This window comes from Diadema antillarum, unplaced genomic scaffold (assembly GCF_040938485.1).
Source record: "Diadema antillarum isolate AM-2024a unplaced genomic scaffold, OU_Dant_1.0 seq00000454_RagTag, whole genome shotgun sequence".
Lineage (NCBI taxonomy): Eukaryota > Metazoa > Echinodermata > Echinoidea > Diadematoida > Diadematidae > Diadema > Diadema antillarum.
This window is the reverse complement of record NW_027271426.1, coordinates 1,768,622-1,795,307: the sequence shown is the minus strand read 5'-3', so window position 1 is coordinate 1,795,307 and position 26,686 is coordinate 1,768,622. Positions and strand designations below refer to the sequence as shown.

General features: G+C 38.9%; 1 protein-coding gene and 1 pseudogene across 1 annotated transcript in view; one reads left to right on the top strand and one right to left on the bottom strand.

The window, feature by feature from the left end:
* LOC139732838 (uncharacterized) overlaps positions 1 to 26,686 on the top strand; it is a 71,231-nt gene that overhangs the window by 31,155 nt on the left and 13,390 nt on the right. The gene's annotated exons all lie outside the window — the stretch shown is intronic.
* On the bottom strand, positions 9,194 to 11,012 carry LOC139732837 (uncharacterized; annotated as a pseudogene).

Sequence of the window (26,686 nt, the reverse complement as noted above, 5' to 3'; positions counted from 1 at the left end):
GAAGAATTTTCCCCAACTGTCGAAGATTTTTATTATATTATGCTGTTCCATGATGATCCATGATGTCAACTCATTTCTGTAACTCGACTCGATCTGACCACAACCATTCATTCTTCAGGTTCGACTGTAATTCCAATTCACTGAAAGCATATTAGGACGATGGCACTATAGTGTGTTATTTTGATTTTTTGTTGTACCTCGATCACCCTCAACATCTCCACTCGTTTTGTTTGTTTATGACGAAATAAGGTAAATAATAGTTATAGGTTTGAGTGCATCCTTAATCTAATTAAATTCATATTATGCTCTAGGTTTTATCCGTAGTTTTATGATTCTTGCGTATCGTTGCCTCATTTGGACAGAATGTAGTATGGGATTTTAGTTACCACGTGACTCAGGGCTCTACGGTATATAGAGCGTCTTTTCATCGACGTTAGATGCTTGCATTTCACACGCCACCACCTGTTCTATGACAGGTGAAAAATAAAAACAAAATTATTCCTTGTTGTTGATTTTAATGTGTGTCTTCTGTATGTGTATGTATATGTGTGTGTGTGTGTGTTTGGTGTTGTTGGTTTCTTTTTTTTTCACTCACAATCGTCAATATAGATGACAAGTACTCAGACATTTGGAAAGAAAAGAGGTCATGCCGATGCCAAAGACAAGCCGGTATGTGTGAGGAAGTTTGATAATTCCATTTGTATTTCAGAAGAGACTTTGAGAACGTAGCAAATGACCGGTAAACCTTAGGCTAAAATATTATGATACACGATTTGATAAACATTAGCACGGCACATGGAATTGCCGGTCTGTGTGTTTGGTACCCTTCATATGCTGGATGACACACATGTATACCTGTAGGGCTCACACCTGTAAATATAATGGAATATCCCTGACCGCATCACAAAATCGTACCAAAAATATTAAAATTAGTGAAGAAAAAATTGATTAAAATCAGAAAAGGCAGTTTGGCAAAAAAAAAAAAAACAAACAAACCTGAATAGCTGCAGATATTGAGCGTGAATTCCTCTAAAACTGCATTTTTTGTGGGAAGATAAAAAAGCTTTTTTTTTCATGGAATTTGAAGGGACTTTATTTGATTGGATGCATGTACAGAAAATATGTGATTTTTTGAGTAAAAAGAACTCGTAGTCTGGCTTTGCGGACCCTTGGACAGAGTGAGCTGAAGAACCCCCCTTGAAAATTTGATGGACGAAAGGGTGTGCCTCACTTTTTCAGGTTACCGAAGATGAAACACCTCATTTCTCCCAGCTATTTTACAGATTTTTTTTAATTATTATTTTGAATTTAAACACACGTCGCTATGAGGAATTATTTACTCGTGTGAGCCCTGTATTAGGTGAAGAGACAGCGAAAGTGCAGTGCATGATGGGAAGTACGTCCATGACACGACCTTCAGGACGTCTTCTGTTGCCAAAACAAGGAAGACATCTAGGCGATAGCGATCGCTTGTGTATAATTACCTGCTCACCCTCACTTCACCTGGTGAGTGCTGATTACGAACACAGCGGTCAAATTTGCAGGAAAGCACTGTTAAACGTTACCATCTGTTGTGAAAGTGTATCTTTATTATGTGTTTGTATGGATGTGTAGATATAGATATACAAACATGTAGTTATATATTTAGAGAACTGTAGTTTCTTTTAGCTGGCAAAGGGGCGCAGATTTTTTTTCCTCTTTTCCGAAATGCTTGACAACGATCTTTAGTTCAGCAGTGTGGTGTGTCCATTCATTAATATAATGTCAACACTTTATTCTTTACAAGAAGCACACAATCTTTGCTTTGAAAAGGAATTCCATAATATGATAAGATTTCCCGTAATCCTCTTTCTTCCTAGTCTCACTTGTTCTCCGGGGTTTGGTGCTGCACATTTTTCCTCCTCTTGTTAATCATTTTGTACTTCAGTATGCAAATAAGCATCAATGACAAAGGCGCTTGGCGTCAAGGATAATTTAGCTGACTTCTTGTTTATAGAAACATATCTTACCCTACTGTTACGATAATGGTTCTATCGAGCCTGCAGCCCGTCTATGTGATAGTTGGCTCGACTTTTACGTGTTCGATTTTTCTTGATAGGTAAAAGCAGCGCGTCGACACAGGGGCCAAAGGTGGACATGCTTCACACCGTTAAAAAAAGGAACACGAGAAATGGACATGAAGAGTTGGAAGACGTCATTGTCTGTCTTGAAGCAGTCTCTCTATATCTTTAGGAAGAATCTATGTCACAGACGCGCCGCGCATTCTCCCCAGAACGTCTCACAATATTTTTCCTCTTAGTCCCACGCGCTCAAATTTCACGCAGGCAATTTTGCCTCTTGTTTCGCTTTGCCTCGGTCCCTCATATTGAATGTCAACGTGACCGTCTTTTTCGTTACTGCTAGTTTCGCCTAGCATGTCCGATATGTAACAAGAGGCACTTTCGCTACATAGCCTGTAGTCTTTTGACAGGTCCGCTTGCGACCACCGTTTCTCTGGCAGTATAGACGCCGGTATATTTGATGATGTAAAGCAGAAGTCAATGTTGAATTACAGTGATTGTACATTTATTTTCTTCATATAGTTATCTTTGCCGATAAGTCACTACACTGAAACATATACACAAAGGAAAGAAAGACATATACGTGCTATACTTCAATCAACTTCAGATCTAATGAAGATGTTAATTATCCATTAGTGCTTTGTAATACCAAACACCTATGAGATATTCTTCACTGCTGATGATCCGCTCGCAAAACTCACCCGTTTTCAAATTCAAAGCCGCGAGCATTCCATCACAATATCCCTTCTCATGTCTGACATATACCCCTTTTACAATGTCTTCACTGAGAGCCATCATGACGAAAGAAAAAGATTGGCACTATACTAGAAAAAAAAATATTGGAGTCAAAGTCTGGAGCTTAGACTAGGAGAGCGATTACAAGAGCATACGTCTTCTGCCCATCAGGACATATTTACCTTCCTATCAGTCTTGGGATTAAAGAGATGTGGGGAAAGAAAATGCGATGTAAGTCACCGCATCTTCCCTCTCTACTACAATTTCTCCGCGACAGACTCTACAGAAGAGAGAGAGGGAGAGATGGAGAATGAGGGGGGTGGGGCAGGGTGTTATATAGGGGTGGGGTGGGGGAGAAGATGAAGCGGCAATCTGTCCTTTCTGAGATAATGACGATGACCTTAGGTCGTTGATGATACCGCTATTGATTAACGCGCCTCTTCGAGGTCGACACGTTGCGGTGCAAATTTGAAGTATGAAGAGACATGCGTCGTGATTAGATAGCATTGCCATAAAACGGTATCCCGTACAGAAATGTGGATCAGGTATACAATGTTCTGTTTGCCGATGTGTTCATCGCGACAAAGAAAATGAATACGTGAGGAACCAAGGTGTTCCGCAAGGATATTCCGAGAGGGCGCCCTGTTAATCTAATTTTTTCAAAAGAAGATTCACGACTTTCTTTTAAAGGGTTAACACTCTTCATCTATACCAACAAGAACAACTTCAAGGATAGCAACTGAACACGATTACAATGTTGAAATTGATACGTCAACTCTGCCGTCCATCCCTCCTCCTCCCCCTCCTGTCTCCTCTCCAACACACCCACACACATTCCCTTAACCCATCCTCCCCCCCCCCCCCCCATTCCTCCTCTCTTCTACCCCTTAACACACCCTGCTCCGTCTTCAAGAACGGGATACGCCCGGGTCTTTTTTTTTTCCTTCCTCGAGCCAATTCAGCAACCTCGTCTTCCCTGGAACGAATGAGGGGATTAAGGGGACGTGCTAGAAATATCCTTTTGATTTTCCTCCGATTGTAGCATTTGGTCCGCAGCAACCCGAGATACCAGCGGCTGAAAGACAACCCAAGGAGCATTAGCGGCCGCCCGGGTGGCAGTGCCGTTCGCAATTAGGCCGTCTTAAGGTCTTGATCACCCCTCGAAAATTTGGTGTCTGAATTATCGACGGCATCCCTAGATGAAAGTGGAAATGATAGGAGGGCGAGAGAAAAAGAGGAGGAAAATAAGTTCCAAATAGTTTACCTCATCCCTAAGAGAGGTTCTTGGGAGGTTGGGTGTATTCCTATTTTGGTCCGTGTGTCTGATGGTAAAGAAAAAAGAACGAAATAAAAAGCAGAAGCTATAAAAAAAAAAAAAGAGGGAGGCCGTTGCACTTTCCGAGAGCCAACTGTGTCGGCGGATGTACTATCCAAACAGGGGAGAGTGTTTTTTGGTCATACACTGCAATGTTGAAAGGTGGACCAAAACACTCGTGGCACCTCAAGAGCAAAACTCCGAGAAAGTGAAAATTGAATATCCATGACTGTGTTGACGCGTCTGAAGTGTCAAAGACGAGGTACCTACCTACCCATGTTCGTATAAAGCGAGGAACAATTTGTGACTCGTCACCACGAAAGCTTGATATAAGTCATCGATATTGGTTTTTCTGATGTCATTATTATCATTGATTTCTTCACACTTTGTATTCTTAGGAAAGCTACCCACTAGACGCAGTTAAATAGTAAGAAGATGCAGTGAAGTTTGTCATATCATTTGGAATTTGAAAGTTGTTCGACAGTATAATTCAATCAATCAATAGATCAAGTATGCATTATACAAGAAAAAAAACCCGAAAAATTCAGAATGTCAAGATACATTGCTTTCACAGACATTTAAGCTTGGACAAGAGATAGTTAAGATCGTGAACAAACAGCAAATTTCTGATTCCCTAAGTTCATGAATGAACGCAATAAACAAAGGTTCTTCGGTCGCCAAGTTCAAATGGGACCTCAATAACTCTGAAGAATCCATCCACAACACGCAATCACAGTGGACTATACGCATCACAGTGACTGGTACTTCCATGTTTGATCTTTCACGTTTATGGTCTTATGTTTTTATTGAGATATATCAAATCCATACAAAATGTAAATGAGCAACGTGATAAATTTACAAAACTGGTCAACAATCAAAGCTGGAAAACAGTTTTAAACAAAAACGAGTGCCCATCTTTTCATTTAAGAGGCTGTAAAGTGTTATGTTTTGTTTTTCAAACAAAGAAAGGAAGTGAGGTGATCAAAGGAAGGCTTTATATTTTGACATTCGCATCTGTTACTTTCTAAAATCGTTTGCACAAGATAATGAAATTAATTCGTATAGCTGCTTTGGTTCATTAGAAATTCGCTATAGGTTCATTACATCAAATAGCCTGTCAAATTTTGAGAGGGAGATATTGTTCTTCACCTTAACTATAAAATGTATGAAATGCTCTACATTTGACATCCGTCGTGCATTGGAGGACATGCTCACATCTTGGTCATCAGATTTGCTGATGACCAAGATGTGAGCATGTCCTCCAATGCACAAAGGATGTCGAATGAATTCCACGGAATCAGTATTACAGTACTCAGGCTTCATCCATTTGTACTTGCAAACCTCTCTATAATGCATTATGATCGAATAATTTATACATTCTTTAGCCGGCCTCCTTTATCGTGTAGTACTTATCACTGTTCTGCGATGTCCACAGGCCGAGTTGGCCCGTTGCATTGACAACAAACTTCACCACCGCGTATACCTTACCCACATCTGAGGAGGTACGTGGTAAATGATACGAGGATCCTCTCCATGTGAAATGCGCACTGCCATATAGACTGCATGGTCTGCCCTTGACATTCAGCACGTATTGAGTTTCTTCAGACATAGTTAGGAACATACGTACCTCATAGACCGTCTGTCGCCTCCCATACATAAGTATAATACATTACGTAGACTTTCTGACAGTGGTATTTGTAGAATCTGCAGACTGTAAGCCGATGGTGTATAACTCTTCCATCTCACTTCCTCTTTATTTCAAGTAATATACCTCAAAAGTCGTTAGAAACTACCAACCAGTTGAACAACGTTGTTAGAAAATCAGCTCCGATTATAATGTTCTCTGAACGTTGTGCAGACTAAGATGCTGATGATAGCTACCTTGGTTTCTTGTGCACCATGTACATCATTTCTTGGATGAATGTGTTACTAAAAAGAACCTACATAATGTTAGTGTTGTAGGTTAGATACAATCACGCATTCACTTGCTGCTAATAAGTCATTAATATACGCCGTCCAAAATCATCTCATGCAGTTACATGAAGCAAACAGAAATGACCTTCAAAACTTCTAGAATTGTGGACAGAAGATAAACCATCACACCATAGACTTCCAAGAGTAATCATCAACATTCTTATGTACCATGGGAAGCGTTAGAGATATAAAAGTAAATAAAATTAAATGAAGACATAGAATTATTATCATCATTATCATCAATAGTTTCCTCGACTGGAGGAAAAATTCGTGTAACATATAACACAACAGACATAGTAATGTATGATATAATCATCATAATGATACTATCATCATAATCATCATAATGATATATATAATATATAATATATAATATATGATATATTATATAATATATAATATATAACATATAATTTATAATATATAATTTTCAATATATTATATAATATATATATTATTCATATATTATATATTATATATTATATATTATATAATGAATGGTATATGATTATGTATATTATTATACACTCACTGTCACTGAGATCACACAGTCATACTCACCACTATACTGTATACCTGTGCTCCTTTTCCACATCTTTTTGCTTGAGGCGCTTTTGCTTGGTAGTTCGACAAGTTCTTGATGGATCTGCACATTCCGCTTGGTATCAGTCAGTGTGTTCACCGGACCATGTTGAACGCATTCATTCAGTGCAGTCATCATGTACATTCTCCGTGCATTTGTGGAATAGTGACGTCTTCTTCAGGCGGTTAGGCATGACACAATGATGAGTGTGATTGTGCCACCCTCCACCAACTATGCTCTGATAGTGCATACCGTCACAAAGTAAAGTTGAAAACAGGCGGCTTTACAGACAGATATTTTATCAGCATCATATATTGTCATGGTGACGGGTCACACTTATACCTTGCAAAGAATGCCAGTTTGGTTCAATTTATATATCATGAGTTTTATTGCAAAGCGAGTTAACTCCGTGCTGTTCAATTCGAGATATTTTCGATTAAACCAGCATAAAAAAACCCAAAGATAATAATAAGAAAATGTGAGATATTTGAAATCATAAATTCAAGTTTATTCATTGTAATGTAACAACTGGTGTATCAATGAGATGATCTTCTTTTGCTCTATGTGATGGCGGAAATACTGTGAAATAATTGAAAATGGCGCTAAGTTTAGTTTTGCGATCAATCTCTTCATATTTTCTCTGGGGCCTGACCGTCCCGCGAACTGTATGTTACGGCATAACATGCCTAGCAGTTTTTTTTTTTCACAATGTTTACTAATAATCTTCGAAAGTAGACAAGATTTCCTTCTTATTCACGTAGAGCCAAGCGATGCAATAAGAGGGATGGCGACAGTTTGCGACTGTACATCAGGTAGAATTCAGAGTACATCGACCAGCTTGCGGATCAGAAACATCGCGCACACAGTGCGGTTGTCATAGCAACGCTCTGTGATGACAGCATGCACTGTATATTGGAATTCGTAAATGATAACGGTGTGTGGGATGTAGTGTATGAATGACGATCAGATCCACGGATCAGATCCACGGATCTGCGTTGTAACTCCATAATCAGACCTAGGGTTTGAATCACAAATGTCATACTGAGCATCGAGAGGTTCGGACGAGTGGATAACAAAAATGTTTGAGTGCGACTGTACCATGAAGAGTGAGGATAGGGCCTGCAATCTTCGAAGTTTTCCTTTAAAAGGTGCGATTGTCACTGCTTGTCCTGTATAGTGTATTGGGCACATACGTTGTGGTCTTGGGCACACAGGATCCGGTAGTCTGACTTACAAGAAATTAATTAAGGCATATATATCACCAATCTTCAGCGAATATGTTACAGTGTAATTGTTGGTTTATTTTTGTTTGATTGCCTTGCTTGAGGGGATATTTTGTCCAGAAATAATTTTTGCTTCGCGAGATGCATGTAACGCATGATAAGCTCCCTGGTTGCTCTTTGGAATCCCCGGGATTTTGACTTGTGAATTGTTAACAGCCCTGGTGTCAATATAGGCGCAAGCAAGGAATTCAAGTTCACAGTGACGACCCAGGGAATTTAGAAGATCAGGAACTGCCGGGTGGAAAACACTTACGAGCAGATTCTTCGAGACAGTAGGGGTTAATGTCGGGAGGACGACCCGAACATCGACGTGCGATGACGCGCCTCCCTGCCACGCATCCGTGGCGAATTTTGTTTTCTTGTGTACACCCATTCGCGACCTCGAACATGTTCGGTGAGATCCCCTTTGCTGCCACTCTATCGTCAGCCCCATTCTTCATCTTCTTTCCCCATCATCCATTGCTGACGAGCGAATACCAGCTCGGGTCGAGAGGAGTGCCGAGAGGGTGGTGGGCTCACGCACGCACACCTCAAGTCATGTCGGAATGGAACGAGTGATCAATCGATGAAAATCGGTGAATTGATCAGGAAAAAAAATCAGTTAGACGCTCACAGAATTTGAGCAACATCGCACTATTTCGTAACGAAAGCATTTTACTCCTTTCTGCCGTCTAGCTGGCGCATAAGAGATACCAAGTCTGTGAGCCTTCTACACTGTCATTTCCATTCATCGCTCCTCCTTAATCTGGTCCTAGGACAATATTTTCCTCCTTAGAATGTACTTTTCAGTTTATGTGCAGTGTATTCTGTGTCAGAAATGTGCCGCTGAGTATAGACCCTACTAGGCAAAATATGTCGTGCACTGAAGGGTTTTCGTATTGATATAATATCATAATATTTTCATGATTATGATATTCATAAACTTACCATCATGTTCCTCGCGCCATTGGCTCCCTTGAAAGTATTTGTAATACATTTTTTTAATGTGTTTTATTGAATTAAGTGAATTACAGCATTCACAAACAATTCGGAATGATTGAACAAACAAAACATAACAAGAAAAAACAAAACAAAACAAAAACAAAAACAAAAACATAGCCCCCACCCCCACCCCCGAAAAACACTGTTTTAACATTTTTAAGCAGCAATACAAAATATATCCACTTAAGCTACTTGTTGGCAGTCATTTTGAATTCAGTCATAAATTAAACAGTAACTACATGTATATTACATAATGAAATATTTATAATCTAAACCTCCATTTCTTAAAATGAAAAGGTAATTTGTTATTCTTTTTTGCAATAGCATATTCTACATCTTTAATACTAACAACATATGTTTTGTATCCTTCAAAAGATGGATTTTTACTTTGAAATTTACAAACATAGATATAATATTTAAGTAAAAGGAACAAAAATGTGACAAATTTATCATTTTCATAACCAAACATTTGTTCAAAAACTGTTGGGTTCATAACTTGATTTGTCTTCTTACTAATAAAATTTATAATCCGATCCCATATAGGTTTAACCACAGGGCATTCCACAAACAAATGAATATAAGTTTCTGGGACAGAGCTACAAAAAACACAATCTGGAGAGTCCTTCCTCTTTATCTTATACAAAAAATCGTTCAAAGCTATAGCTCTATGAAATAGTTTAAAATGAAATGAGCGTACACGTGTAATTATAGTAGATTTGAAATTATTAACATGGATTTTCTCCCAATTATTTCCATCCAAATCACTGAAGTTCCCCCAATATTTAATTTGTTTTTCTGGGACATGAATTTCTCGAATTACTTCATAAGCATATTTTGGATTTTTTTTTGTAGAAAGAAGTTTTGTTTTAATTTCATCAAATATATCAGGAGTTAATCTTGATACTTGTACAGGTAAGACTAACCAACTTTCTGGGATATTCTTCATCAAAAAATTATATTTCCTCCTATCTCGAGGGCTAATTTCAAATTCTATTATCAATTCTTCAAACAACTTATTACCAGGAAGAGGAGGATTCAATAAATCAGAAATAAATACTATTCCCTTATCTAGCCAGTCCTGATAAAAATACCTGGTAATACTTCTTAGATTTAGAGCTAATATTCTTGTTATACCAGATAGTCTGGCAATCACCAATTGATGTAAAGGGGACATTCCATTCTAATTTAACAACATTTTCTCTAAATATATACCACGTTTGAAGCGATTCAGCTAATTGTGATGAAGATAATCTGTCAAGAACACATTGAGGAGCATGAGCATGCCATAACATATTTTTCTTAGGACAAAACTTATTCAAGAGAGAGATTTCTATAACCTTCCATAAACTCTGATAAGTATCGTCCAATAACAATTTCACCCATAACATCTTTTGTGCGATAGAAAAAATATAGGGATCAATCATGCGTAAACCACCATTAGAGAAATCATTACACATAAGTTGTCTTTTGACCCTATCACTACCATTGTTCCAAATAAATTTAAACAACAGTGAATTCAATTGCTTAAAAAAACTTTTAGGAATTTTAATACACAACACTGAGAACAAATAAAGGAGTTGTGGTAGCAATAGGGTCTTTATCACACAGATCTTCCCCACAAGTGATAAATTTCTAACTCGCCAACAGTTTAGTATAGTTTCAATTGATTTAAGCTTTACTTTATAATTGAGATTATACAAATGACTTATATTTAATGAAAAGTGAATACCTAGTGTTTTAAAAGTATATTTATTCCATTTCAGTCCATATTCGATAAACGGGTGAGAAGACGAGCCCACTTTTGATCCAATCCATATAGCTTCTGATTTACCAATATTTAACTTGCAACCAGAACTCTCAGAAAAAAATTCAATAGTATCAAATAAGGATTGGAATGAAGTTTTCGAGCCATCAATAAAACAAGTAGAGTCATCAGCCAAAAGGGAAATTTTTAAGTCAACATTTTCGACAGGGATTCCTTTAATGTTAGGGTTTTGTCTAATGGCATGTGCCATACATTCAATTACTAACAAAAATAAATAAGGGGATATTGGGCATCCTTGGAAAATACCTCTTTGCATATTAATACACTCAGTTAAGTTTCCATAATTAATTACATAACTTTTCCTTTTTGCATACAAAACCTTAATCCAAGTATTTGTAATACATTTGAAATGACAACGTCTTTGTCGACGTGCATTGCGGAGAGGTTCCACTGCAGAAAACCCATTGGTGAAAATTGTTCTTGTAATAGTGGCTAGCTCTTCAGGGTGCATCGAAACATTTTCGTGTAATATAAAATGAACTCGATAATAACTGAGATGCTATACCCGGTTTAGATATTAGATGTTCTTGTACAAGTTCATAATCATGGTCTTCTAGTACCTTTTTAGACATTTGTAATTTGATTTTACAGGAAAAAGCACATCTCCTTTTGTTCCAGCAATCTGTAACGAATTATGAATTACAGTACTTGTTAGAATGAGACTAACCGTAGTATCTCAAGTAAAATTTGAGTCTATGGAAGCGACTGACAATCTTTGCATATCATCCTCATCATTTGTATTGAGAGCACATTCAACACTTCTAGGAGAAGAGGAGTGGCGACGTATGTAGAAAGCTATAGCTTTCACGTGGGGCCCAAAACGGCCATGCTGTCGGGTCGTTCTGTAAATCGACTGCCGTAATGTTGATGGATTAAGGCCAACTGTTTACGTCATTGTGCGATATTTAGTTTAATTATTGCAGCCAGCCGACGTTTACCGTGTGTTTACACTCGCCGCCGGTGCGAGCTTTTTCTGAAATCAGACATCTCATTAATGTTTCACATTAACCAGCACATGACAGCGAAGCTGCTTGGGAAGGGGAGGGGTCGTCACATCACAGTAATACTGCTCATCATTGCTCTTGTACCACATACTGATGTACACATACATACATGTACATGTACATAAATCCATAACCACCAATCGATCTTTCAAGATACTTCAGTAAGATTTCAAGATTTTTGTTTAAATCAAGTTTATGACCAGAAATTTTGATTTGCTTTGTTAGCCTTTCAGAAAAAAAAAAAAAAGTGAGCAGAGAATGATAGTTTATGGTGCAGTTGTGAAACCTTGAAGCTAACAAAGTTCAGATTTAATTCATTGCAACTCATGAAATTCAAAGTGTTTTGAGATGTGATGTTCCAAAATTCATTTTGAAATTGAAATTACTGAAATTGCACTGGTCTTGTCTATCGTCAACTTAATTGAGTGATGTATGAAATAGTTAATCAATCGCATATTAATTTGAAGAGATTTGTGATGTAAACTGCGATTGTAGAAGTACACATAAACACTATAAAGAGCCTCGTAGTCTGCTAATGCAGATAAATTGAGATATGTTTGCCCACAAATTCAGTTTTAGTATACGTTGCTTATGCATGTACACACAACTGTATGTTTCAGCAAGAATTTCAGCAAGAACACTTTATTACACCCAGTCAAATTTTGCTTCCGTAAATAATTATATTGGAATGAGAATTCATGCTGTATAATTGAGTGCGGTTGTCTTCTTTCAAGAACTGAGTTATTTTCTGATGGCACTGTTCCAAGGTATGATTACCAAGGCTCTCTATCGCCAACATTTCCCCGCTGTTGTCTCTAATTTTTGTTTGAACGTAATCTACGGCGTGCTTCTTTCTCTTCTCACGTCATAATCCAGGCGATGCAGTGTGATTAATGACATTATCACGTCTTCAGATTAACTTTTTCTTTTTTTAATTTTCAAAATGTGATGGAGAAAAAAAGGGGAGGAAAATTTGCAGGGGTAGAGATTACGCTCGGATACAACGTGTGGCCCCAGTGCCCATGGTCAGAGACTGATCTCCTCAATTTCAACGGATGATACCGCGTGCCCACACGTCGGGGACTTCTGATCCGTACCGATCTTTGCTCTTATTTCACCCTTTTCTCGGAATATCACGCAGGTTAGACTTGGAGCAGGGAGGGGAGGGGGGGGGGGGTGAAGCAAAATCGGAGAACGCCTCTACAGCCTTGGCCTTGATCTGCAAGTTACCCCCCCCCCCCCATGAAATGAATTGTGGCAATACGAAAAGACAGGGAATATTTTATGTGCATTAAGTTTTAGGCATATTGTGTATGTAGGCCAATATGAAATATTAGCCAAAGAAAAAGAAAAGGATGAAAATAATGTACACCTTTATAATGTGTATCTTCACCTTTCGAAGCACTGCTGAGGAAGTGGCACTATTATTTTCCCTTTTTATTTAAGTTTTTAATTCAATTTTAAGTTTTTCATCTCTTGATATCTTTTCATATATGTATATATAATACATATTATATATAATGAGACATAATTTATATATTATGATATATTTGTATGATATAATTACATTTAACTATAAAGAGATATAGATATATTAATGTTTGTAAATGGGCATTCGTATGTATTCGACGTCCCAGGGTGTTGACTGCATCACGACGAGACCATCATAATGAATAACACTTCTACTATCACACTGTATATAAAGAGATGCTATATACTGTAAAATCTCAACCAAAAATATTGGCTTTCTGTGTTCGCACGTGACTTTTACCATTATGATATCATGCATAATATCCGTGAATTCGACTTGCCTTGCTGTGTAATATTTCGTATATTTCGAGATGCACTTTCATGGATCAGACTCCGAAAAGGTCGAGAGACTTCTTGCTGTACCAAAAGGACTTTAAAGAAAATCCTGACTCCAAATAATAGGGCGAGAACCGTCATCTCATCAAATTAAATTCGACACTCGCATACAGGAAAAGCCCCGTCTTAGGGGATGACTGCCAAATCGATACTATGTCCGAAACAGCTTCTTTTGGAACCGAGAAACCGTATGTCTGGTTTTACCCGAATGTTTGCCTAAGCTTTTTGCCGTAAAGGCGCTCTCCGGTTCGTATTTATTTTAGCAAGGGGAGAAAGTCGGTTAGTGGAATTGCGACCCACTCCGGGTAGTCGGTATTGGATTGAATGCGCCGTGTGGAATAATTCGGATAATTAATTCGATATTGGAAATTGCAGAGTGACGTTGATCTGTATACGCGCGCGCTTCCATGACTGCATGTTGGCGAGTGCAATCTCAAAGCGCGCGGTTGTCCGTCAGATTGTTTGGTTAGCTTAGCCTTTGAACTTGTCGGTACAAGTTGAAATATTTGACTAATATTAGCATGTATATTGAGGAATTAGTAGATGACAAATGATTTGAATATATAACTGTACAGAGTGGCAAGCTAGAACATCTCCCGCCAGTCCTTGGCATGTTGACATTTCTTCGCTTTATACGTTCTTGTATTCCGTTCTATTTGTCCCATTGCAGTTCTGTCTTTGTCTTGTTGTTTTTGTCACGATTCCTCAGCAGACGCGAAACGAAAAGACTTCCAATAGCTTACATGTACAAGTGAGACCGACAATTTCTCCAATGGAGGGTTGGTACTATGATACTCGTTTGCACACCGAATTTGACCCGAGTTCAGATTAGCAAGTCCACAGAAAATTATCCCCCAGAATTATCACTGTCATGTCAAGAAATTGAAACAATTTACTTGTTGACAATATAATATCGAAATATCAAAATATGAATGAGTGCGAGTAAGATCCACGCTAAAGGAGGCATTTCAGGATTTAGATGAATTCAAAGAACCGAGAGGAAAAGTTTCCAAGTATTGAGGGACGGCATGTTCCAGATGGGTTTGGATACTCCCTTAGTAGGTATACTAATTACCATGGAACTACAATAGCTTCATAGGTATTTTACCATGGAACTATAATAGCTTCATAGGTATTTCACCATGGAACTACAAGAGCTTCATAGGTATTTTACCATGGAACTACAATAGCTTCGTTAGGTATTTTACCATGGAACTACAATAGCTTCATAGGTATTTTACCATGGAACTACAAGAGCTTCATAGGTATTTTACCATGGAACTACAATAGCTTCATTAGGTATTTTACCATGGAACTACAATAGCTTCATATATAGGTATTCTTACCATGGAACTACAATAGCTTCATAGGTATTCTTACCATGGAACTACAATAGCTTCATAGGTACACCATGGCGGCTTCGGTAGCTTCATGGGTGTATACCATGGAGCTACAACACACCTCCAAACCATTGGTATACATAGCTTACGTTCAAATATTCCGCACGTGTACACGGACGAGAAGGATAGAATAAAAGCATTGGCGGCAACGAATTCGTTCGAGTCCAGTCGCTCGTCGTGGAGCGCCGGGCGAGAATGCGATGATGATGGAGCCGGGGAAGCGGAGGGTGACACACCGGCTTCACGGGGGCTGGTCAAAGGAGAAAGCCGCCATCGCGACCACAATAATAATACATACATACAACCACTCAAGGCAGTTCATCATGTGTGGATTTGGAGAGAAGCTTTCGGCATGGGCGTGTCGTCATGACATTGGCAATTTCATGAAAAGGGATGAAAACAGACGTGTCACTCTTGCAAGACTTTTGCAATGTCACGCTGAACATCCTCACTCATGTGGACACACTATACTTATGAAATTATTTAGAACAAAATATATAGAGATAACAAAAGGATGCTTCATCACTTTCATTGTCTGACTTTTCGCGAATCAGGGTGATAGATTATTTCCGACGGCAGTTATTCCATTTTCATCAATGATGAGATGTGTATGATGTAACTACATGTAAATGTTACTAAATTGATACAGTCGAGTAGGTTATAATAATAGTATTCAATATAACGAGACAAGTCGTGGCCAGGTCATTGCCATCAGTGACATATTATGCTATAGGTCATCTTCGAAAGCTGCAAAATGTCATCTGATTAAGGCAAACACCCATCCTCCTCCCATTCCTTCCACCCTACGAAAATAACGAAAGAAATTGAAGATATAAAGAAATACTAAAAAAACGAAACATACGAAATCACGTATTGCCAAATCACCAAGCCTTGACACCGCACGTTGGATGACGATAGTTTGCCCATTGAGAAAAAGGAAGGAATATAAAGGCTGGAGAAAGATGGAATATTCAAAAGGGAAGAGAGGGGAGAGAAAATAGAGAGATGGGGGGAGGGTAAGGAGGAGGAAAAGGGGGAGGGGAATCTATTAAGCGACTGACATTGGTCTTGACACTGTGGGAACAGGTGAAGAAGGATTGGGCTTAAACGCTGGAAGAACAACATCAATTTGCGATGGAGTGTGGAGGGCGCAATATTTACCATCTGCCGGAGTCTCGTGTGAAATCCATCAGGACTCTTCTCATATAATATATAAGTTTCCCCCAGCTAACACCATACAAACAGAATGCGTCAGCATGATGTTCACAGCTCAGTCGGATTTTCTTGCATGAGTACCGTCCAAGCTCTATACTGTAACACACATCTTTTTCTTTTCTTTTCTTTTTGCAGACAATCGCCATGATTATCAATCTGCCATTTTCTTTAATGCGACTTTTGCAAACTTGTAAGACACAAATTGACCCTCATCTTATAGTAAAGCTCAAGGGTGTCCTGGCAGTGGTAATTGAAATAAACATAGGCAGATTCAGTTCTCTATTATGCTGAAGTATTGAGACGGATAATGATATGTTTGTCCGATCTGTGACCGCACCATGCATGTTTTTTATATCTCACGTCACATTTGACGTAATCGCTCTTCTCTTTCTGTCTGTCTATCTATAGTTCTATTCATCTCTATCTATCTATCTTGCCAAAGTGAAACTCGGTGACATACAATCCAAAAAATGAAACATGATTGTTTTCCCAACGTCGGGAAACCCTTTTAGGCAAATCTTCTTGATTGAACATTATTATAGGGTCAGGAGACTGGAATGTAGTTGATTAATTTGTTTCCGATCATGGCATGTTTTCTATGTCTAATGATAGAAAAATAGCTGCACTTTTATTTGATGGAAAAGGTCGATTTCGTTAGATTTCTAGTCTGAATTTCTGAATTAGTAACGAGGACGTGACATGACACGGGATATTAAAAAAAAAAAAACATTTTTTACCATCAAACATCTTACAGGAGATAGACACCACCACGGATATCAGCATGCGGGACTGACAGGTAGAAATTGTTTCGTTTCTTGTATAGGTATACCACGAGATTTTTACTATCCGTGACTATAAAGGCTTTGGTCTGCATACATGTCACTGCGTTCATATTTCACATTTTTTCTTGGGATCTCGAGAGAATGTCGTCTGCCTTTAAAGCGATGACTCATCTCTTACAATTACTTCGACACTCGCTTTACTGCCATTACGCTACGGCAATGATTTTCAATTTTCGCTCCGTCAAAGAGATGACGCTTATATACGTTTTATACGCCCTGGTGCTGGACGAAAACAGAAAAAAAGAAAAAGAAAAGAAGAACACCCAAATATGTATAAGATTGAGAATTTGTCTCGATAGCTGCTTAACCCATTCTCACCATTGATTAAGAATGTGTGGGCATGGACAGTGCCGGATATGCATGTGTTAGCACTGACTGTTCGCGAATTTTTCCTTGTCAACGGCAGGAATCGATGAGTTAAGAATAATCTATCAAGGAACATTGCAGAAGACATAGATAATGGTATCCAATGACGCTCTGGGTCAAAGGACAGCACCTTATTGGCTTGTTTGTTAGTTAGCTAGTAAGTTAGTTTAGTAAGTTTGTTTGTTTGTCGTTTGAAGATTTTAATGTTTAGTCGGTACATTACCTGTGAGAGTTTTGTATTTGTTTGGCGCGGGATTGCTGTTTTTATGACTAGGTAATTCATGCGATGAGATCTGCTGGGAGGTATGAAAATTTTGAAATGAACGTGTGAGTGGGTCAGATGTCGCTGTCTTCCTCTTTTTCTTTTTGTGCAATATATCAGGAAATACTTGACATCCTTTTGTAGAATTTGATGCTTGAATACAGGACATTAACTTTGTGTCATTGGGGCAAAATCCTATTAAGGTCAAGGGAGAACGGTGTAGGTAAATAACTTCTGAAGTTCCATTGTGTTCGCAATGTATTTGCAAAGAAGAAAATACATTCGGCTACTAGTAAATTTTGTCAAAGCTGGTGTATTGATATTTTGACAGAGAATAATGGATTGAAGGCAATAATGAGGGGTGATAGAATGCATATACACTGCACCCAACAGAGATGTTCTCCTTTGCTTTGGTCAAACACAACTCGAGTTGCGAAGGGGTTTTAGTTCTTACAATAGTTACATAATATCAGTTAATGTTGCTGTGCTCATTTTTGTTTCTTTTGGGGGAGGATATCTTATGGCGTTACAGACAGAGTTTTTCAATACGAATTCACTGTTTTTTTTTGCCAAATATGTACTCCGGCATTTTATTTATTGTTTTTTTATTTTTTTTTTTATATTTTTTTTTTTTGGGGGGGGGGGTCAAAGCAGCAATGAAATTAATTCAATAAGATGAAATAAGCCTGCCGTTTATCGGCACGGCCGAGTATGGTATGAGGTTTGATTGACATTGACTGGTGACACCAGTGTTAAGATAAAACAAGAGAATCGAATCTTTGAGACACATTTGAAATTTGCCCATGCGGCAAAGTGTCGTCAGAGTAGGGGGCTGGCCACCTTCCTGGTCAGAGGTATCAGAGGCTTCGAACCGATTCTACGTTCTGGCTACAAATCCACTAAACCACTTGAACTTCAACTGCACTACCTATCGGTCTGTGCGTTTGTGTTATAGCTCCAGTGTGTGTATAAAGGTAATAGTGACGCCAAAGAGATACTAGGCTTGCACACTGTACCTCCTTGGTTACACAGGTATTTTCTTTTCTATCTCACAAAGGAATTTGATGCTTTCGATGGGATGTATGCTGAGGGAGGTGGAAAGAGACACCTCGCTGTGATGCTGGTAACGAAATAGATAAAAGGGGTCAGCGCCATTGAACGTAGGTCACCGGACAATGGCTTATTCAGACTGGATTCAAGAGAGGTAGAAATCGTTTAGGCGGGAAGCGACGAGTGATCTATCTGTGGAGATGCCCGCACCGTCTGGACGATCAAACGTCGCATCAGCTGTTCGTCCGTAAGCTGCGATCTGTCTCAATTTAAAGATCATCAGAGAGCGAATCGCATACCCGGAGTCGTGGCGTGATGACTCAAAAAAGTTCGCTCAGTTTGCCAGAGAAAGTGAAAAAGGAGGGGAAAACAGAGAGATAGAAAGGGAGAGAGTGAGTGTGTCGAGGCCAGAAAAAAAAAGGCAAGGAGAGGCTCACCGTATCAATGTAATGTGAGTAATGTTAAGTGCTTGTTTACAACATGAGATACGCTTTGCAGAAAGCAGACGTTCAGAGAATCATCTCAGCCGTTTCTAAATGTGTTTCTATGATCTGTTTTCAGGTCGATGTACATTTTGTCCCATGTAACCTTGGTGCGTCCGAAAACAAAAGTTACAAATTACAGCATTAAGAATCCCATTGCCTTGTCTATTTTAAAAAAGCAATATGAAATTATTTTTTCCTTGTCAATTATGCCCAAAACACAATTATAGCTCCCTTCAAGGTCACCGACATTAATTCGATACCACTCCTGATTAATTCGATGTGAAGAATGACAATTCTTCTCCTTGAATTTAAATTTGAAGCGAAATATTAATAAGGTAAAGTTTTATTTCCCAGAAAAAAAAAACTTGTGCGATCATGACATCATCACAATATCTATACTTTCTGTATTTGATTTTATGGCAAAACGTGTGAAATTTTCGTACTTTTTCGTATTTCATATCCCTAAAACCACCACAACGTCACTACTGAGTTGATGCATGTATCTGATTTCGAAGCGATCTTTCGAGTAATATGTATACGGACACTTCAGAAGATCATTGTACAGGTAGTTTTGGGGTTATTGTCTTCACCCTATCATTGTCTAGCCAACGCTAATACACATTTATAAATCTCATATATTGGACTCAATATCACTGTGATGAAAGATCGTTGTGGTACTTTTGATCTTGTTTACACCGCCATGTAAAAACAACGATTTTAGTTCTTTGAATAGTATCCACTAGGGACATTAATCATGCCAAACACAATATTGTCTACTTCACAAACCTTCAAAAGCAAAATGAGATTTCAATGAGGAGGGTTTTTTTTTTTACTGCGTTCTAAACTTTTCTCAATGACTACTCGTGCTCCTCCTGCGTAATGAAGACAGTTATATTAATGACCCGTGACAATTTAATTGGCCTATCGGTAAACACACAACAGGTGAACATCCGGGAATCTTTAATACGCGCGTGGCCTCGCCAACAGTGAACATTCATGGTAGCTGGGCGGAAAAGGGGCGAGGATATCGACCCGCAAGAGGGTCCCCCTGTGTATGGTGGCCTCAAACATGCGGCGGCGGCGACGTCTACGAGTTAAGAAAACTATGACGTCAGTGAAAAAAATGTCTGATTACCGTGTCGTGTCGTCTGGGCTTGGCAAGCGATCGACGCGCGGACTGCAATGATGTGCCCATCAGCTCTAGGCTTCAAGCGAGTTCGTCAGCTGTTGTTTTCAAAGAAGAGTCACATGGATTCTGTTTCCATGTTTGTGTTTTGTTGGGTTACTCCGTATAGACGTGTAGTGGTAGCAGTAGTAGCACTATCTTACTACTAGTAATGTAGTAGTAGTAGTAGTAGTAGTAGCAGTACATAGTAGTAGTAGTAGTAGTAGTAGTAGTAGTAGTAGTAGTAGTAGCGGCAACAGCAGTATTTAGTGCACTATTGATGAATGATGATGATAATATTAGTAATAGTGTGATAATATACGGCACCGACAAGAGTATTGGTACAGTGCGCTCATGGCGGTATTGCCACAACAAAGCATGTGTCGTATAGGGCCTTCTGACCAAAAAGCAATGATTTTGCTATTTTTGAAGCACGAATACGACATAATGATACAAAATTTAGGTCACTGCAGTGCAGTAATATCATCATTTGTAATAAAAGTCATAATAGATTTAAATAGAGTACAATAATTACATTCACGTATTATTCGTTCCACGGTGATGGGTATCTTATGGTGAGGATGCTAGTATTCATCACCTAATCGCCTTAATGATTATTTATGATGACACCGAAGTGTATCGGTACTTAGCTACAATATCGATACTTGGCTACGAAGATATTATCCAACATACTGACAATTTAATTTACAAGAACGAAAGTAATGATTCTGTTTTACAATTGGAATTGTAATCAATTACATTTGAATTCGATTGAGCCCGCTCCATCTCTCGTTAAAAGTTAAGGGTTTTTGCGAACTGCCGAATCCTCCACATCGATTCACCGGTTGAATGAGAATGGGTGACGAAATATATAGTCTGCGCTCCATAAGTGGTATGTAGACATTCATTCATTGCTCATTAAGTGGGCGGATGTTCACGGGTTCTGTGTAGGATCTGTCGTCGCCCAACACTTATATCATGCGTGCCTCACTTCCCTATATTTCATTATGAAAGACAAACAAAAACTCGTCCTCATTACCAATCGTAAATCACCTTCTTTTTCCTGTTGTCGTTCAGAGCTTAACATTCAGCGGGGAAAAAAAAGAGAATTAAGAGTGAAGAAAAAGAGAAAGAAAGAAAAGAAATAAAAACCTTCTGCCCCAAACAAACGAAGTTCTCAAAAATAGACCTCCGAAGTTTAATATCTGCGTAATTATGGGAACAAAATTGGGACCGCAGACACCTGCATGCATCATTATAAGTTTTACTTCTTTTTTTTTTTACTTGCATGCAACATTTTTATTTTTAAAGTCGATCATTAACCCTTTAGATAATTACCGACTTCGAAGTGCATCGTAAACGTGTCAGCGCGGGAAAGCCCAGCACATGTGTGATCCCTTCAGAGATATTGTCACAATCTTACGTAATCAATCGGAAACATTAGTCTCGGGTCTATAAATTACGTCGACAATTGAAGTTAGGGGACGCAGAAAGATACGACCATTTTTTCCAACGATGATTTGCAAAAAGAAAAAACAAGCAAGAACGAGTGAAAGTTGACGAAAATGCGGAGAAGGGCGAAAGGAGGTAAAGAAGAAACGATACGGTAAAAATCGGGCTAGATTTCTAGAACAAAATATCTCCTTGCCATCACCCGATGTTTACCCACATTTATGAATTCTATTGAATTTTAATGTGAATTCTATTCTAGACTGATTGGATTCATACCTACCCAAAGATCGATATCCCGTTGTTCTTGAGATGTAGACATTCTAGTTCCTCAAGCATGATCTTGCTTGAAGTAATACAGTGCTTAACACTTTTTCACTCCACCCCCATGTACCACCACTTTGTAGATTGATCAGTTGACATGGTCTACTTAGCGGTTATTTTCAAACCTCGTGATTTGTCAAAATACTGCATGCTCTGCCACAATTAGCGGTCCTATACTCTAGCTTTTTTTTGCGGTGTTGTGCAATCACGATCAATTAATTCAGTGTGTAATGTAATTATCCAGGGGTGACCAATAATTATTTATTGGCGGGGTGACTCTCTTTGTGTGTATACACAGAACATTGGCTTCTGAGCAAGTTGCGGACGCTGCAGACGATATTTGTCATCGCTCTAATTTGTTAAGGCGGGAAATGCGGAGTGTCAGAGTTCCGGCAGCGTGGTCATCGCAGTCACAATGCATCTCGGACATTGACGCCGACAAACACTGACCAGAACAAAGTCCATGCCGGACAATTGAAATCATCAAGCATGATGGCGAAAGATATCGTATAAAGTTTCATCGATTGACACAGTTATCGGTGATACAATTTCAAATTCAAATTCAAATTCAAATTCAAAGTTTATTTCCATACAACTTCATTATCCATACATCGGCATACCGTATACCATACATAATGGTTTATGATCCCAAACTGACAGTTTGATCCATTAATATATTTCTACAATAAATTGAAGGTGATGAATGCATTAAGGAGGAGGAGGAAACTACCATGACTACTACTATGTGGGACACTTTTTTTTTCGTGAAATTTATTGTTCCTGACAGGTCATCAGTTTTGTCTAGATTTTGCTGGAACTCTCTACTTTTTTTATTATCTTTCTTCGGATGTGTTCTATCAATCTGTCGGAGTTGCCGATAGTTTCGGCGGCCTCTATTTTTATTGACATTTATGTCGATTTCCTTCTCATGTGCACAAAATCACTCTTCAAATTTGGATAATGTCTTATTCATTTCTTTTTTCATTCAGCTTTGTTGAAATATGGAGTTGAGTAATTTTTTTACGCATTTCCCATCAATTTAGTTTCAATAGTCCTCGTATCGACATCTTACCGGATTTCTGCTCGTATTCGTCAGCTGTACCAGATTTGGCACGATACGCTTATTGTGAAAAAGCCGCTGTCATTCTCTTTCAACTCTACCGTAGAAACAGTTTTAAAAACTACTATAGTCGGAAACTGAGAAAGTAACTGTATCAGACTCAGCGTCACGTAAGCACCTATACTATATAGGCCTTTGTATAGTGTTCAATTATTAATTCGGTCAGCGCAACCACATCACATACGGTGTAGGCCTACTACTTACGTACTGATGGGGTGGTTGCGGTATTTGAAGAGAGCCTTCCTCCAATTAAACCAAGCGAAAGGATGTTATTCATTACTATGTCCAAGAAGTCAGGTTGTGTTACATCGCTAGATGCAAAATGCTCCATTCTGTCTCAAGTGTAAGCCAATCATTTACTTTTACAACGGGACGACAAACATATCACGGCAGATGCCGCGTGCTATTAAAACTCCGATATTTTGGTAGCAGCACTTATACGTGAAAAAAAAATAACATTTAAACGAAATCTAGATACGAACATAATCTGACACAAGTTTCCACATCTTGCAGGAGAATGAGAAAGTCTTTGGCCTCTAATGTACTTGTCCGTAATACCTCGTTTTATGCCCTCCTAAACAGATAGGAAACCTATACAGATTTTGCTCGGTAACTACGTAACTATATTATGTCGACATCAAACACTGTGCTGGTATCGTAAATAGATAACTGGATAGTACTGCATGGGGTAATGATATCCGTTATTCCCTTCCACCCCTTCTCCCCTCCTCCCCTCCCATACCTCTGCCCCTCCCCCCGTCTTTCGCCCGTTATATGTATTTTTTTTTCTGCGTTCACAATTATGATATCCATTTAGAAGGTATATTAAAAAGCGAGGATAAACGCATCAGCTCTTGATTCATTGCAACATTTTTTTTTTTCAAACAGGTGACATTATTACATACAAACAGTTGGCGATTGGTCGAGTGTTATCGATGTGAGGTAGTAGATAATGAGAAACGATGCACAGTGAAGCCACTAGAACTTGTGTAATGTACGCTGAATGTGAAGGAATACGTTGCAAAAAAATGTTGGGGAATTTTGAAAGTACGGGCACATCAAATCCCACACATTCTCACGATGTATTTTCCAAATCTGTATGCAGCATCTGTCGGCTAATTTCTGACACGATTTTCACGACCCGCGCGCGTACGCATGCGCACAGACTGGTGCGTTGTATACGATCCGAGTCGCCACTCATAAAAGAAAGGAAAAAAAAATGTGGAGGCATCCCGCTATATTTATAGCGCCTAAACTGCCTTGCACTTTTCGCTCAACCCGATAGCGAATAGTTCAATCACTCGTTGGCTGAGTGCTTCAAGTTTTTGATCCCGCTGACAGCCGGGTATTATCCCCTTGTCTGCCTCATGAATGCTGTCAAATACTGGCGAAAATGTCATCATTGTCGCAGCGAAATCGGTAGGCGGGAATGAATAGGACGCAACTTGCGGTATTCAGGAATGGCAACGGCTACATGGGTTCGTGCCTGCGCGTTTTGCACGTCGCTCTCTCTGCCATGCGATTCCTTCGACTCCACAAGGCAGTTCGGGGTTCCACTTTGCACATGAGCTTCTAGAAAAGGGTCATTTGTACCAACACGGCATGTTTCATGGCTCTTAACTTCACTGAGACAAAAATCTGTATTAAATGTACTGATTATTCAAGAAATCATCATGAATGGTGCTTGCCAGCACATCCGCTGGACAGCCAAGGTGATATTTGGCAATAGACAATAGAAAAAGATTGTTAATGTATTCAATGCAAAATATGATGAGATTGACGCCTTTCCCGAGTGTTAATTGATGGACCATTCTGGTCATCTAGTTTAGGCATGCGCATCATTGATTTTGTTTGAACATGACCGATGAATTCTATGAATTGTCATGTCGGGCAAGCTTATGCATATTGTCGCTTTGAAAATGAATGAAGGGCCTAACCAACTGAGAGAAAAAGAGAAAGGTTATTTCGTAACTTTGAACTGTCTTATTGCGCTAACGAGTTTCATGAAATTAACTGTTTACCATTACAGGTTGTAATGCTTCCAGTATACAGGCGACGCACGCATTTTTTTTTTTTTTTGCCATTATGAAAACATCTTTCATGCAGTGTAAAAACAAAATAACAAAAACACAAATGCGTGAAAAGTGAGTAGAAAATTTAAATACAAGACAGAAATTTATCCCATTTGATTGCCATCTACAGACTTCAGGAAGAAAAATAGTGAGTAGTTCTCTATTGATTTACCCTTGCGCGCTTATTGCATTCCATGATTGGTGAATCATAGTAATCACGTGCTTGATCGATTAGAGTCAGCGTTCAGAGCAGCCAACAGTTGCGGCAGTCGCGTGTCACAATGTAACCGTGCAATTACGCTTCTCCCAACAGACCTATAGCGTCATAGCAGCGAAAAACCATTGAATTCTGATTCACAAGTATAGATTCATTTAAGAATAAAATAGATGACCAGCCCAGGAATGAATGGCGTAAGAGTGAAATTATTTTTTTTTCTTCTTCTTTTAGAGGAAATACTTGAGATTGATACAAGTTGCCTGTTTCCTCCATGTCCATTGCACATCACTGACATGCCCGCGGGTGCTAGCGGAACCTGAGGTCATATTTTGCCTGAGGCGAACCCCGGAGTATCGGCAGCCGGGCATCGTTGGTGTGCGCTGTAGATGGCGGATGATAACGCCTCAAATTTTGCCCAGTAATTACTAGTAATTGTACGAGCATATTCTTTTTCGCCTACATACTTCCTCACTTTCTCCCCCCCCCCCTCCCCCTCCCCTTTCTCTCACTTTCTCCTTTTATTCCTTTTCTTTGTGATTCATACAAGAATCTGATGATAAATTATACATATGGCATATTTGGAAAAAAAAATCTGCGGTTTGAAACTCTTGGAAAAGATGATAATTGTGAGGGGGTGAAGGGGGTTTCATGGGAATGCGACATGATATTCACATCAATGCCTTTAACCAAATCGGACGTGAATCGCTACCCCGTAATATCGAACAGATAACATCTTGAAATCGTTTGATAGATACGGGATGCCAGATAGAGATAAGTTTATATCTCACGATATACGTGTCTAAACGTGTGTACTATATAAGTAGATAGATGGAGAATGCAGATATACTGGAGTGTTAGGCGTATTTTAAAGAATATGATTTTGAATACAGTGCTATAGAGATATTGGTGATTGTCCACAGCACTTTCTCCTGCAATACAATATGTAGAATTGCGAAAATAACTGAGCAATAGGCATTCGTTTTATGTTATGAGAATTCTTTACATGCCATGAGAATAATAATTATTTATGCAACTCATGTGAACTTTATGTCGCATTGGTAGGTCTTTCTGAAGATGAACATAACTAACTTCG